Consider the following 10,000-nt stretch of genomic DNA (forward strand, 5'->3'; position numbering starts at 1 on the left):
GAGAGACTACCTTGCATTGTCAATTGCTAAATCTGTATATGGATAAGTAGCCTATGGTTGTCAACTTATTTCGTACGGCCATACCAGCCTGGCAACGCCCGATCTCGTCTGATCCCGGAAGCTAAGCAGGGTCGGGCCTGGTTAGTACTTGGATGGGAGACCGCCTGGGAATACCAGGTGCTGTATGCTCTTTTGCTCATTCACTTAGAAACTGACATCTTGCAATATGCACAAGTAGTCCTTCATGAAAGGGGCTGGAAGCTGTTTTCATTTTGACACGAGAGAGAGAGAGAGAGAGAGAGACTACCTTGCATTGTCAATTGCTAAATCTGTATATGGATAAGTAGCCTATGGTTGTCAACTTATTTCGTACGGCCATACCAGCCTGGCAACGCCCGATCTCGTCTGATCTCGGAAGCTAAGCAGGGTCGGGCCTGGTTAGTACTTGGATGGGAGACCGCCTGGGAATACCAGGTGCTGTATGCTCTTTTGCTCATTCACTTAGAAACTGACATCTTGCAATATGCACAAGTAGTCCTTCATGAAAGGGGCTGGAAGCTGTTTTCATTTTGACACGAGAGAGAGAGAGAGAGAGAGAGAGAGAGAGAGAGAGAGACTACCTTGCATTGTCAATTGCTAAATCTGTATATGGATAAGTAGCCTATGGTTGTCAACTTATTTCGTACGGCCATACCAGCCTGGCAACGCCCGATCACGTCTGATCTCGGAAGCTAAGCAGGGTCGGGCCTGGTTAGTACTTGGATGGGAGACCGCCTGGGAATACCAGGTGCTGTATGCTCTTTTGCTCATTCACTTAGAAACTGAAATCTTGCAATATGCACAAGTAGTCCTTCATGAAAGGGGCTGGAAGCTGTTTTCATTTTGACACGAGAGAGAGAGAGAGAGACCACCTTGCATTGTCAATTGCTAAATCTGTATATGGATAAGTAGCCTATGGTTGTCAACTTATTTCGTACGGCCATACCAGCCTGGCAACGCCCGATCTCGTCTGATCTCGGAAGCTAAGCAGGGTCGGGCCTGGTTAGTACTTGGATGGGAGACCGCCTGGGAATACCAGGTGCTGTATGCTCTTTTGCTCATTCACTTAGAAACTGACATCTTGCAATATGCACAAGTAGTCCTTCATGAAAGGGGCTGGAAGCTGTTTTCATTTTGACACGAGAGAGAGAGAGAGAGAGAGAGAGAGAGAGACTACCTTGCATTGTCAATTGCTAAATCTGTATATGGATAAGTAGCCTATGGTTGTCAACTTATTTCGTACGGCCATACCAGCCTGGCAACGCCCGATCTCGTCTGATCCCGGAAGCTAAGCAGGGTCGGGCCTGGTTAGTACTTGGATGGGAGACCGCCTGGGAATACCAGGTGCTGTATGCTCTTTTGCTCATTCACTTAGAAACTGACATCTTGCAATATGCACAAGTAGTCCTTCATGAAAGGGGCTGGAAGCTGTTTTCATTTTGACACGAGAGAGAGAGAGAGAGAGAGAGACTACCTTGCATTGTCAATTGCTAAATCTGTATATGGATAAGTAACCTATGGTTGTCAACTTATTTCGTACGGCCATACCAGCCTGGCAACGCCCGATCTCGTCTGATCTCGGAAGCTAAGCAGGGTCGGGCCTGGTTAGTACTTGGATGGGAGACCGCCTGGGAATACCAGGTGCTGTATGCTCTTTTGCTCATTCACTTAGAAACTGACATCTTGCAATATGCACAAGTAGTCCTTCATGAAAGGGGCTGGAAGCTGTTTTCATTTTGACACGAGAGAGAGAGAGAGAGAGAGAGAGAGACTACCTTGCATTGTCAATTGCTAAATCTGTATATGGATAAGTAGCCTATGGTTGTCAACTTATTTCGTACGGCCATACCAGCCTGGCAACGCCCGATCTCGTCTGATCTCGGAAGCTAAGCAGGGTCGGGCCTGGTTAGTACTTGGATGGGAGACCGCCTGGGAATACCAGGTGCTGTATGCTCTTTTGCTCATTCACTTAGAAACTGACATCTTGCAATATGCACAAGTAGTCCTTCATGAAAGGGGCTGGAAGCTGTTTTCATTTTGACACGAGAGAGAGAGAGAGAGAGAGAGAGAGAGAGACTACCTTGCATTGTCAATTGCTAAATCTGTATATGGATAAGTAGCCTATGGTTGTCAACTTATTTCGTACGGCCATACCAGCCTGGCAACGCCCGATCTCGTCTGATCTCGGAAGCTAAGCAGGGTCGGGCCTGGTTAGTACTTGGATGGGAGACCGCCTGGGAATACCAGGTGCTGTATGCTCTTTTGCTCATTCACTTAGAAACTGACATCTTGCAATATGCACAAGTAGTCCTTCATGAAAGGGGCTGGAAGCTGTTTTCATTTTGACACGAGAGAGAGAGAGAGAGAGAGAGAGAGAGAGAGAGAGAGACTACCTTGCATTGTCAATTGCTAAATCTGTATATGGATAAGTAGCCTATGGTTGTCAACTTATTTCGTACGGCCATACCAGCCTGGCAACGCCCGATCTTGTCTGATCCCGGAAGCTAAGCAGGGTCGGGCCTGGTTAGTACTTGGATGGGAGACCGCCTGGGAATACCAGGTGCTGTATGCTCTTTTGCTCATTCACTTAGAAACTGACATCTTGCAATATGCACAAGTAGTCCTTCATGAAAGGGGCTGGAAGCTGTTTTCATTTTGACACGAGAGAGAGAGAGAGAGAGAGAGACTACCTTGCATTGTCAATTGCTAAATCTGTATATGGATAAGTAGCCTATGGTTGTCAACTTATTTCGTACGGCCATACCAGCCTGGCAACGCCCGATCTCGTCTGATCTCGGAAGCTAAGCAGGGTTGGGCCTGGTTAGTACTTGGATGGGAGACCGCCTGGGAATACCAGGTGCTGTATGCTCTTTTGCTCATTCACTTAGAAACTGACATCTTGCAATATGCACAAGTAGTCCTTCATGAAAGGGGCTGGAAGCTGTTTTCATTTTGACACGAGAGAGAGAGAGAGAGAGAGAGAGAGACTACCTTGCATTGTCAATTGCTAAATCTGTATATGGATAAGTAGCCTATGGTTGTCAACTTATTTCGTACGGCCATACCAGCCTGGCAACGCCCGATCACGTCTGATCTCGGAAGCTAAGCAGGGTCGGGCCTGGTTAGTACTTGGATGGGAGACCGCCTGGGAATACCAGGTGCTGTATGCTCTTTTGCTCATTCACTTAGAAACTGACATCTTGCAATATGCACAAGTAGTCCTTCATGAAAGGGGCTGGAAGCTGTTTTCATTTTGACACGAGAGAGAGAGAGAGAGAGAGAGAGAGAGACTACCTTGCATTGTCAATTGCTAAATCTGTATATGGATAAGTAGCCTATGGTTGTCAACTTATTTCGTACGGCCATACCAGCCTGGCAACGCCCGATCTCGTCTGATCTCGGAAGCTAAGCAGGGTCGGGCCTGGTTAGTACTTGGATGGGAGACCGCCTGGGAATACCAGGTGCTGTATGCTCTTTTGCTCATTCACTTAGAAACTGAAATCTTGCAATATGCACAAGTAGTCCTTCATGAAAGGGGCTGGAAGCTGTTTTCATTTTGACACGAGAGAGAGAGAGAGAGAGAGACCACCTTGCATTGTCAATTGCTAAATCTGTATATGGATAAGTAGCCTATGGTTGTCAACTTATTTCGTACGGCCATACCAGCCTGGCAACGCCCGATCACGTCTGATCTCGGAAGCTAAGCAGGGTCGGGCCTGGTTAGTACTTGGATGGGAGACCGCCTGGGAATACCAGGTGCTGTATGCTCTTTTGCTCATTCACTTAGAAACTGAAATCTTGCAATATGCACAAGTAGTCCTTCATGAAAGGGGCTGGAAGCTGTTTTCATTTTGACACGAGAGAGAGAGAGAGAGACCACCTTGCATTGTCAATTGCTAAATCTGTATATGGATAAGTAGCCTATGGTTGTCAACTTATTTCGTACGGCCATACCAGCCTGGCAACGCCCGATCTCGTCTGATCTCGGAAGCTAAGCAGGGTCGGGCCTGGTTAGTACTTGGATGGGAGACCGCCTGGGAATACCAGGTGCTGTATGCTCTTTTGCTCATTCACTTAGAAACTGACATCTTGCAATATGCACAAGTAGTCCTTCATGAAAGGGGCTGGAAGCTGTTTTCATTTTGACACGAGAGAGAGAGAGAGAGAGAGAGAGAGAGAGACTACCTTGCATTGTCAATTGCTAAATCTGTATATGGATAAGTAGCCTATGGTTGTCAACTTATTTCGTACGGCCATACCAGCCTGGCAACGCCCGATCTCGTCTGATCCCGGAAGCTAAGCAGGGTCGGGCCTGGTTAGTACTTGGATGGGAGACCGCCTGGGAATACCAGGTGCTGTATGCTCTTTTGCTCATTCACTTAGAAACTGACATCTTGCAATATGCACAAGTAGTCCTTCATGAAAGGGGCTGGAAGCTGTTTTCATTTTGACACGAGAGAGAGAGAGAGAGAGAGAGAGAGACTACCTTGCATTGTCAATTGCTAAATCTGTATATGGATAAGTAGCCTATGGTTGTCAACTTATTTTGTACGGCCATACCAGCCTGGCAACGCCCGATCTCGTCTGATCTCGGAAGCTAAGCAGGGTCGGGCCTGGTTAGTACTTGGATGGGAGACCGCCTGGGAATACCAGGTGCTGTATGCTCTTTTGCTCATTCACTTAGAAACTGACATCTTGCAATATGCACAAGTAGTCCTTCATGAAAGGGGCTGGAAGCTGTTTTCATTTTGACACGAGAGAGAGAGAGAGAGAGAGAGAGAGAGAGACTACCTTGCATTGTCAATTGCTAAATCTGTATATGGATAAGTAGCCTATGGTTGTCAACTTATTTCGTACGGCCATACCAGCCTGGCAACGCCCGATCTCGTCTGATCCCGGAAGCTAAGCAGGGTCGGGCCTGGTTAGTACTTGAATGGGAGACCGCCTGGGAATACCAGGTGCTGTATGCTCTTTTGCTCATTCACTTAGAAACTGACATCTTGCAATATGCACAAGTAGTCCTTCATGAAAGGGGCTGGAAGCTGTTTTCATTTTGACACGAGAGAGAGAGAGAGAGAGAGAGACTACCTTGCATTGTCAATTGCTAAATCTGTATATGGATAAGTAGCCTATGGTTGTCAACTTATTTCGTACGGCCATACCAGCCTGGCAACGCCCGATCTCGTCTGATCTCGGAAGCTAAGCAGGGTCGGGCCTGGTTAGTACTTGGATGGGAGACCGCCTGGGAATACCAGGTGCTGTATGCTCTTTTGCTCATTCACTTAGAAACTGACATCTTGCAATATGCACAAGTAGTCCTTCATGAAAGGGGCTGGAAGCTGTTTTCATTTTGACACGAGAGAGAGAGAGAGAGAGAGAGAGAGACTACCTTGCATTGTCAATTGCTAAATCTGTATATGGATAAGTAGCCTATGGTTGTCAACTTATTTCGTACGGCCATACCAGCCTGGCAACGCCCGATCACGTCTGATCTCGGAAGCTAAGCAGGGTCGGGCCTGGTTAGTACTTGGATGGGAGACCGCCTGGGAATACCAGGTGCTGTATGCTCTTTTGCTCATTCACTTAGAAACTGACATCTTGCAATATGCACAAGTAGTCCTTCATGAAAGGGGCTGGAAGCTGTTTTCATTTTGACACGAGAGAGAGAGAGAGAGAGAGAGAGAGACTACCTTGCATTGTCAATTGCTAAATCTGTATATGGATAAGTAGCCTTTGGTTGTCAACTTATTTGGTACGGCCATACCAGCCTGGCAACGCCCGATCTCGTCTGATCTCGGAAGCTAAGCAGGGTCGGGCCTGGTTAGTACTTGGATGGGAGACCGCCTGGGAATACCAGGTGCTGTATGCTCTTTTGCTCATTCACTTAGAAACTGAAATCTTGCAATATGCACAAGTAGTCCTTCATGAAAGGGGCTGGAAGCTGTTTTCATTTTGACACGAGAGAGAGAGAGAGAGAGAGAGAGAGACTACCTTGCATTGTCAATTGCTAAATCTGTATATGGATAAGTAGCCTATGGTTGTCAACTTATTTCGTACGGCCATACCAGCCTGGCCACGCCCGATCTCGTCTGATCTCGGAAGCTAAGCAGGGTCGGGCCTGGTTAGTACTTGGATGGGAGACCGCCTGGGAATACCAGGTGCTGTATGCTCTTTTGCTTATTCACTTAGAAACTGAAATCTTGCAATATGCACAAGTAGTCCTTCATGAAAGGGGCTGGAAGCTGTTTTCATTTTGACACGAGAGAGAGAGAGAGAGAGACCACCTTGCATTGTCAATTGCTAAATCTGTATATGGATAAGTAGCCTATGGTTGTCAACTTATTTCGTACGGCCATACCAGCCTGGCAACGCCCGATCTCGTCTGATCTCGGAAGCTAAGCAGGGTCGGGCCTGGTTAGTACTTGGATGGGAGACCGCCTGGGAATACCAGGTGCTGTATGCTCTTTTGCTCATTCACTTAGAAACTGACATCTTGCAATATGCACAAGTAGTCCTTCATGAAAGGGGCTGGAAGCTGTTTTCATTTTGACACGAGAGAGAGAGAGAGAGAGAGAGAGAGACTACCTTGCATTGTCAATTGCTAAATCTGTATATGGATAAGTAGCCTATGGTTGTCAACTTATTTAGTACGGCCATACCAGCCTGGCAACGCCCGATCTCGTCTGATCTCGGAAGCTAAGCAGGGTCGGGCCTGGTTAGTACTTGGATGGGAGACCGCCTGGGAATACCAGGTGCTGTATGCTCTTTTGCTCATTCACTTAGAAACTGACATCTTGCAATATGCACAAGTAGTCCTTCATGAAAGGGGCTGGAAGCTGTTTTCATTTTGACACGAGAGAGAGAGAGAGAGAGAGAGAGAGACTACCTTGCATTGTCAATTGCAAAATCTGTATATGGATAAGTAGCCTATGGTTGTCAACTTATTTCGTACGGCCATACCAGCCTGGCAACGCCCGATCTCGTCTGATCTCGGAAGCTAAGCAGGGTCGGGCCTGGTTAGTACTTGGATGGGAGACCGCCTGGGAATACCAGGTGCTGCATGCTCTTTTGCTCATTCACTTAGAAACTGAAATCTTGCAATATGCACAAGTAGTCCTTCATGAAAGGGGCTGGAAGCTGTTTTCATTTTGACACGAGAGAGAGAGAGAGAGAGACCACCTTGCATTGTCAATTGCTAAATCTGTATATGGATAAGTAGCCTATGGTTGTCAACTTATTTCGTACGGCCATACCAGCCTGGCAACGCCCGATCTCGTCTGATCTCGGAAGCTAAGCAGGGTCGGGCCTGGTTAGTACTTGGATGGGAGACCGCCTGGGAATACCAGGTGCTGTATGCTCTTTTGCTCATTCACTTAGAAACTGACATCTTGCAATATGCACAAGTAGTCCTTCATGAAAGGGGCTGGAAGCTGTTTTCATTTTGACACGAGAGAGAGAGAGAGAGAGAGAGAGAGACTACCTTGCATTGTCAATTGCTAAATCTGTATATGGATAAGTAGCCTATGGTTGTCAACTTATTTCGTACGGCCATACCAGCCTGGCAACGCCCGATCTCGTCTGATCTCGGAAGCTAAGCAGGGTCGGGCCTGGTTAGTACTTGGATGGGAGACCGCCTGGGAATACCAGGTGCTGTATGCTCTTTTGCTCATTCACTTAGAAACTGACATCTTGCAATATGCACAAGTAGTCCTTCATGAAAGGGGCTGGAAGCTGTTTTCATTTTGACACGAGAGAGAGAGAGAGAGAGAGAGAGAGACTACCTTGCATTGTCAATTGCTAAATCTGTATATGGATAAGTAGCCTATGGTTGTCAACTTATTTCGTACGGCCATACCAGCCTGGCAACGCCCGATCTCGTCTGATCTCGGAAGCTAAGCAGGGTCGGGCCTGGTTAGTACTTGGATGGGAGACCGCCTGGGAATACCAGGTGCTGTATGCTCTTTTGCTCATTCACTTAGAAACTGACATCTTGCAATATGCACAAGTAGTCCTTCATGAAAGGGGCTGGAAGCTGTTTTCATTTTGACACGAGAGAGACAGAGAGAGAGAGAGAGAGAGAGACTACCTTGCATTGTCAATTGCTAAATCTGTATATGGATAAGTAGCCTATGGTTGTCAACTTATTTCGTACGGCCATACCAGCCTGGCAACGCCCGATCTCGTCTGATCTCGGAAGCTAAGCAGGGTCGGGCCTGGTTAGTACTTGGATGGGAGACCGCCTGGGAATACCAGGTGCTGTATGCTCTTTTGCTCATTCACTTAGAAACTGACATCTTGCAATATGCACAAGTAGTCCTTCATGAAAGGGGCTGGAAGCTGTTTTCATTTTGACACGAGAGAGAGAGAGAGAGAGAGAGAGAGAGAGAGAGAGAGACTACCTTGCATTGTCAATTGCTAAATCTGTATATGGATAAGTAGCCTATGGTTGTCAACTTATTTCGTACGGCCATACCAGCCTGGCAACGCCCGATCTTGTCTGATCCCGGAAGCTAAGCAGGGTCGGGCCTGGTTAGTACTTGGATGGGAGACCGCCTGGGAATACCAGGTGCTGTATGCTCTTTTGCTCATTCACTTAGAAACTGACATCTTGCAATATGCACAAGTAGTCCTTCATGAAAGGGGCTGGAAGCTGTTTTCATTTTGACACGAGAGAGAGAGAGAGAGAGAGAGACTACCTTGCATTGTCAATTGCTAAATCTGTATATGGATAAGTAGCCTATGGTTGTCAACTTATTTCGTACGGCCATACCAGCCTGGCAACGCCCGATCTCGTCTGATCTCGGAAGCTAAGCAGGGTTGGGCCTGGTTAGTACTTGGATGGGAGACCGCCTGGGAATACCAGGTGCTGTATGCTCTTTTGCTCATTCACTTAGAAACTGACATCTTGCAATATGCACAAGTAGTCCTTCATGAAAGGGGCTGGAAGCTGTTTTCATTTTGACACGAGAGAGAGAGAGAGAGAGAGAGAGAGACTACCTTGCATTGTCAATTGCTAAATCTGTATATGGATAAGTAGCCTATGGTTGTCAACTTATTTCGTACGGCCATACCAGCCTGGCAACGCCCGATCACGTCTGATCTCGGAAGCTAAGCAGGGTCGGGCCTGGTTAGTACTTGGATGGGAGACCGCCTGGGAATACCAGGTGCTGTATGCTCTTTTGCTCATTCACTTAGAAACTGACATCTTGCAATATGCACAAGTAGTCCTTCATGAAAGGGGCTGGAAGCTGTTTTCATTTTGACACGAGAGAGAGAGAGAGAGAGAGAGAGAGAGACTACCTTGCATTGTCAATTGCTAAATCTGTATATGGATAAGTAGCCTATGGTTGTCAACTTATTTCGTACGGCCATACCAGCCTGGCAACGCCCGATCTCGTCTGATCTCGGAAGCTAAGCAGGGTCGGGCCTGGTTAGTACTTGGATGGGAGACCGCCTGGGAATACCAGGTGCTGTATGCTCTTTTGCTCATTCACTTAGAAACTGAAATCTTGCAATATGCACAAGTAGTCCTTCATGAAAGGGGCTGGAAGCTGTTTTCATTTTGACACGAGAGAGAGAGAGAGAGAGAGACCACCTTGCATTGTCAATTGCTAAATCTGTATATGGATAAGTAGCCTATGGTTGTCAACTTATTTCGTACGGCCATACCAGCCTGGCAACGCCCGATCACGTCTGATCTCGGAAGCTAAGCAGGGTCGGGCCTGGTTAGTACTTGGATGGGAGACCGCCTGGGAATACCAGGTGCTGTATGCTCTTTTGCTCATTCACTTAGAAACTGAAATCTTGCAATATGCACAAGTAGTCCTTCATGAAAGGGGCTGGAAGCTGTTTTCATTTTGACACGAGAGAGAGAGAGAGAGACCACCTTGCATTGTCAATTGCTAAATCTGTATATGGATAAGTAGCCTATGGTTGTCAACTTATTTCGTACGGCCATACC

At 47.1% G+C, this 10,000-nt stretch overlaps 31 non-coding genes and 3 pseudogenes across 31 annotated transcripts in view; all 34 read left to right on the forward strand.

Moving 5' to 3' along the window:
* Positions 1 to 70: 70 nt before the first annotated feature.
* LOC146239104 (5S ribosomal RNA) lies at positions 71 to 189 on the forward strand. Its single transcript, XR_014735094.1, has one exon. It is a non-coding gene; the product is annotated as a 5S ribosomal RNA (ribosomal RNA).
* A 178-nt stretch (positions 190 to 367) lies between these two features.
* On the forward strand, positions 368 to 486 carry LOC146239105 (5S ribosomal RNA). The gene has a single exon (XR_014735450.1). It is a non-coding gene; the product is annotated as a 5S ribosomal RNA (ribosomal RNA).
* Positions 487 to 680: 194 nt separating this feature from the next.
* On the forward strand, positions 681 to 799 carry LOC146239106 (5S ribosomal RNA). The gene has a single exon (XR_014738838.1). It is a non-coding gene; the product is annotated as a 5S ribosomal RNA (ribosomal RNA).
* Positions 800 to 971: 172 nt separating this feature from the next.
* LOC146239107 (5S ribosomal RNA) lies at positions 972 to 1,090 on the forward strand. Its single transcript, XR_014735451.1, has one exon. It is a non-coding gene; the product is annotated as a 5S ribosomal RNA (ribosomal RNA).
* Positions 1,091 to 1,276: 186 nt separating this feature from the next.
* On the forward strand, positions 1,277 to 1,395 carry LOC146239108 (5S ribosomal RNA). Its single transcript, XR_014735095.1, has one exon. It is a non-coding gene; the product is annotated as a 5S ribosomal RNA (ribosomal RNA).
* A 178-nt stretch (positions 1,396 to 1,573) lies between these two features.
* Positions 1,574 to 1,692, forward strand: LOC146239109 (5S ribosomal RNA). Its single transcript, XR_014735453.1, has one exon. It is a non-coding gene; the product is annotated as a 5S ribosomal RNA (ribosomal RNA).
* Positions 1,693 to 1,874: 182 nt separating this feature from the next.
* On the forward strand, positions 1,875 to 1,993 carry LOC146239110 (5S ribosomal RNA). The gene has a single exon (XR_014735454.1). It is a non-coding gene; the product is annotated as a 5S ribosomal RNA (ribosomal RNA).
* A 186-nt stretch (positions 1,994 to 2,179) lies between these two features.
* Positions 2,180 to 2,298, forward strand: LOC146239111 (5S ribosomal RNA). The gene has a single exon (XR_014735455.1). It is a non-coding gene; the product is annotated as a 5S ribosomal RNA (ribosomal RNA).
* Positions 2,299 to 2,492: 194 nt separating this feature from the next.
* Positions 2,493 to 2,611, forward strand: LOC146239112 (5S ribosomal RNA; annotated as a pseudogene).
* Positions 2,612 to 2,789: 178 nt separating this feature from the next.
* LOC146239113 (5S ribosomal RNA) lies at positions 2,790 to 2,908 on the forward strand. Its single transcript, XR_014736537.1, has one exon. It is a non-coding gene; the product is annotated as a 5S ribosomal RNA (ribosomal RNA).
* Positions 2,909 to 3,090: 182 nt separating this feature from the next.
* Positions 3,091 to 3,209, forward strand: LOC146239114 (5S ribosomal RNA). The gene has a single exon (XR_014738839.1). It is a non-coding gene; the product is annotated as a 5S ribosomal RNA (ribosomal RNA).
* A 184-nt stretch (positions 3,210 to 3,393) lies between these two features.
* LOC146239115 (5S ribosomal RNA) lies at positions 3,394 to 3,512 on the forward strand. The gene has a single exon (XR_014735456.1). It is a non-coding gene; the product is annotated as a 5S ribosomal RNA (ribosomal RNA).
* Positions 3,513 to 3,688: 176 nt separating this feature from the next.
* Positions 3,689 to 3,807, forward strand: LOC146239116 (5S ribosomal RNA). Its single transcript, XR_014738840.1, has one exon. It is a non-coding gene; the product is annotated as a 5S ribosomal RNA (ribosomal RNA).
* A 172-nt stretch (positions 3,808 to 3,979) lies between these two features.
* LOC146239117 (5S ribosomal RNA) lies at positions 3,980 to 4,098 on the forward strand. Its single transcript, XR_014735457.1, has one exon. It is a non-coding gene; the product is annotated as a 5S ribosomal RNA (ribosomal RNA).
* A 186-nt stretch (positions 4,099 to 4,284) lies between these two features.
* Positions 4,285 to 4,403, forward strand: LOC146239118 (5S ribosomal RNA). Its single transcript, XR_014735096.1, has one exon. It is a non-coding gene; the product is annotated as a 5S ribosomal RNA (ribosomal RNA).
* A 182-nt stretch (positions 4,404 to 4,585) lies between these two features.
* Positions 4,586 to 4,704, forward strand: LOC146239119 (5S ribosomal RNA). The gene has a single exon (XR_014739580.1). It is a non-coding gene; the product is annotated as a 5S ribosomal RNA (ribosomal RNA).
* Positions 4,705 to 4,890: 186 nt separating this feature from the next.
* LOC146239120 (5S ribosomal RNA) lies at positions 4,891 to 5,009 on the forward strand (annotated as a pseudogene).
* Positions 5,010 to 5,187: 178 nt separating this feature from the next.
* LOC146239121 (5S ribosomal RNA) lies at positions 5,188 to 5,306 on the forward strand. The gene has a single exon (XR_014735459.1). It is a non-coding gene; the product is annotated as a 5S ribosomal RNA (ribosomal RNA).
* A 182-nt stretch (positions 5,307 to 5,488) lies between these two features.
* Positions 5,489 to 5,607, forward strand: LOC146239122 (5S ribosomal RNA). The gene has a single exon (XR_014738841.1). It is a non-coding gene; the product is annotated as a 5S ribosomal RNA (ribosomal RNA).
* A 182-nt stretch (positions 5,608 to 5,789) lies between these two features.
* Positions 5,790 to 5,908, forward strand: LOC146239123 (5S ribosomal RNA). The gene has a single exon (XR_014734812.1). It is a non-coding gene; the product is annotated as a 5S ribosomal RNA (ribosomal RNA).
* Positions 5,909 to 6,090: 182 nt separating this feature from the next.
* On the forward strand, positions 6,091 to 6,209 carry LOC146239124 (5S ribosomal RNA). The gene has a single exon (XR_014739358.1). It is a non-coding gene; the product is annotated as a 5S ribosomal RNA (ribosomal RNA).
* A 174-nt stretch (positions 6,210 to 6,383) lies between these two features.
* Positions 6,384 to 6,502, forward strand: LOC146239125 (5S ribosomal RNA). The gene has a single exon (XR_014735460.1). It is a non-coding gene; the product is annotated as a 5S ribosomal RNA (ribosomal RNA).
* Positions 6,503 to 6,684: 182 nt separating this feature from the next.
* Positions 6,685 to 6,803, forward strand: LOC146239126 (5S ribosomal RNA). Its single transcript, XR_014740308.1, has one exon. It is a non-coding gene; the product is annotated as a 5S ribosomal RNA (ribosomal RNA).
* A 182-nt stretch (positions 6,804 to 6,985) lies between these two features.
* Positions 6,986 to 7,104, forward strand: LOC146239127 (5S ribosomal RNA). The gene has a single exon (XR_014734795.1). It is a non-coding gene; the product is annotated as a 5S ribosomal RNA (ribosomal RNA).
* Positions 7,105 to 7,278: 174 nt separating this feature from the next.
* On the forward strand, positions 7,279 to 7,397 carry LOC146239128 (5S ribosomal RNA). The gene has a single exon (XR_014735461.1). It is a non-coding gene; the product is annotated as a 5S ribosomal RNA (ribosomal RNA).
* A 182-nt stretch (positions 7,398 to 7,579) lies between these two features.
* On the forward strand, positions 7,580 to 7,698 carry LOC146239129 (5S ribosomal RNA). The gene has a single exon (XR_014735462.1). It is a non-coding gene; the product is annotated as a 5S ribosomal RNA (ribosomal RNA).
* Positions 7,699 to 7,880: 182 nt separating this feature from the next.
* On the forward strand, positions 7,881 to 7,999 carry LOC146239130 (5S ribosomal RNA). The gene has a single exon (XR_014735463.1). It is a non-coding gene; the product is annotated as a 5S ribosomal RNA (ribosomal RNA).
* A 186-nt stretch (positions 8,000 to 8,185) lies between these two features.
* Positions 8,186 to 8,304, forward strand: LOC146239131 (5S ribosomal RNA). Its single transcript, XR_014735465.1, has one exon. It is a non-coding gene; the product is annotated as a 5S ribosomal RNA (ribosomal RNA).
* A 194-nt stretch (positions 8,305 to 8,498) lies between these two features.
* Positions 8,499 to 8,617, forward strand: LOC146239132 (5S ribosomal RNA; annotated as a pseudogene).
* A 178-nt stretch (positions 8,618 to 8,795) lies between these two features.
* On the forward strand, positions 8,796 to 8,914 carry LOC146239133 (5S ribosomal RNA). The gene has a single exon (XR_014736549.1). It is a non-coding gene; the product is annotated as a 5S ribosomal RNA (ribosomal RNA).
* Positions 8,915 to 9,096: 182 nt separating this feature from the next.
* LOC146239134 (5S ribosomal RNA) lies at positions 9,097 to 9,215 on the forward strand. Its single transcript, XR_014738842.1, has one exon. It is a non-coding gene; the product is annotated as a 5S ribosomal RNA (ribosomal RNA).
* Positions 9,216 to 9,399: 184 nt separating this feature from the next.
* LOC146239135 (5S ribosomal RNA) lies at positions 9,400 to 9,518 on the forward strand. Its single transcript, XR_014735466.1, has one exon. It is a non-coding gene; the product is annotated as a 5S ribosomal RNA (ribosomal RNA).
* A 176-nt stretch (positions 9,519 to 9,694) lies between these two features.
* On the forward strand, positions 9,695 to 9,813 carry LOC146239136 (5S ribosomal RNA). Its single transcript, XR_014738843.1, has one exon. It is a non-coding gene; the product is annotated as a 5S ribosomal RNA (ribosomal RNA).
* Positions 9,814 to 9,985: 172 nt separating this feature from the next.
* LOC146239137 (5S ribosomal RNA) overlaps positions 9,986 to 10,000 on the forward strand; it is a 119-nt gene continuing 104 nt past the window's right edge. The window contains exon 1 of the ribosomal RNA XR_014735467.1: positions 9,986 to 10,000. This exon is cut by the window's right edge and continues 104 nt beyond it. This is a non-coding gene — a ribosomal RNA (5S ribosomal RNA).

This window comes from Hypomesus nipponensis, chromosome 20 (genome assembly GCF_054491055.1).
Source record: "Hypomesus nipponensis isolate SF chromosome 20, ASM5449105v1, whole genome shotgun sequence".
Classification (NCBI taxonomy): Eukaryota; Metazoa; Chordata; class Actinopteri; order Osmeriformes; family Osmeridae; genus Hypomesus; species Hypomesus nipponensis.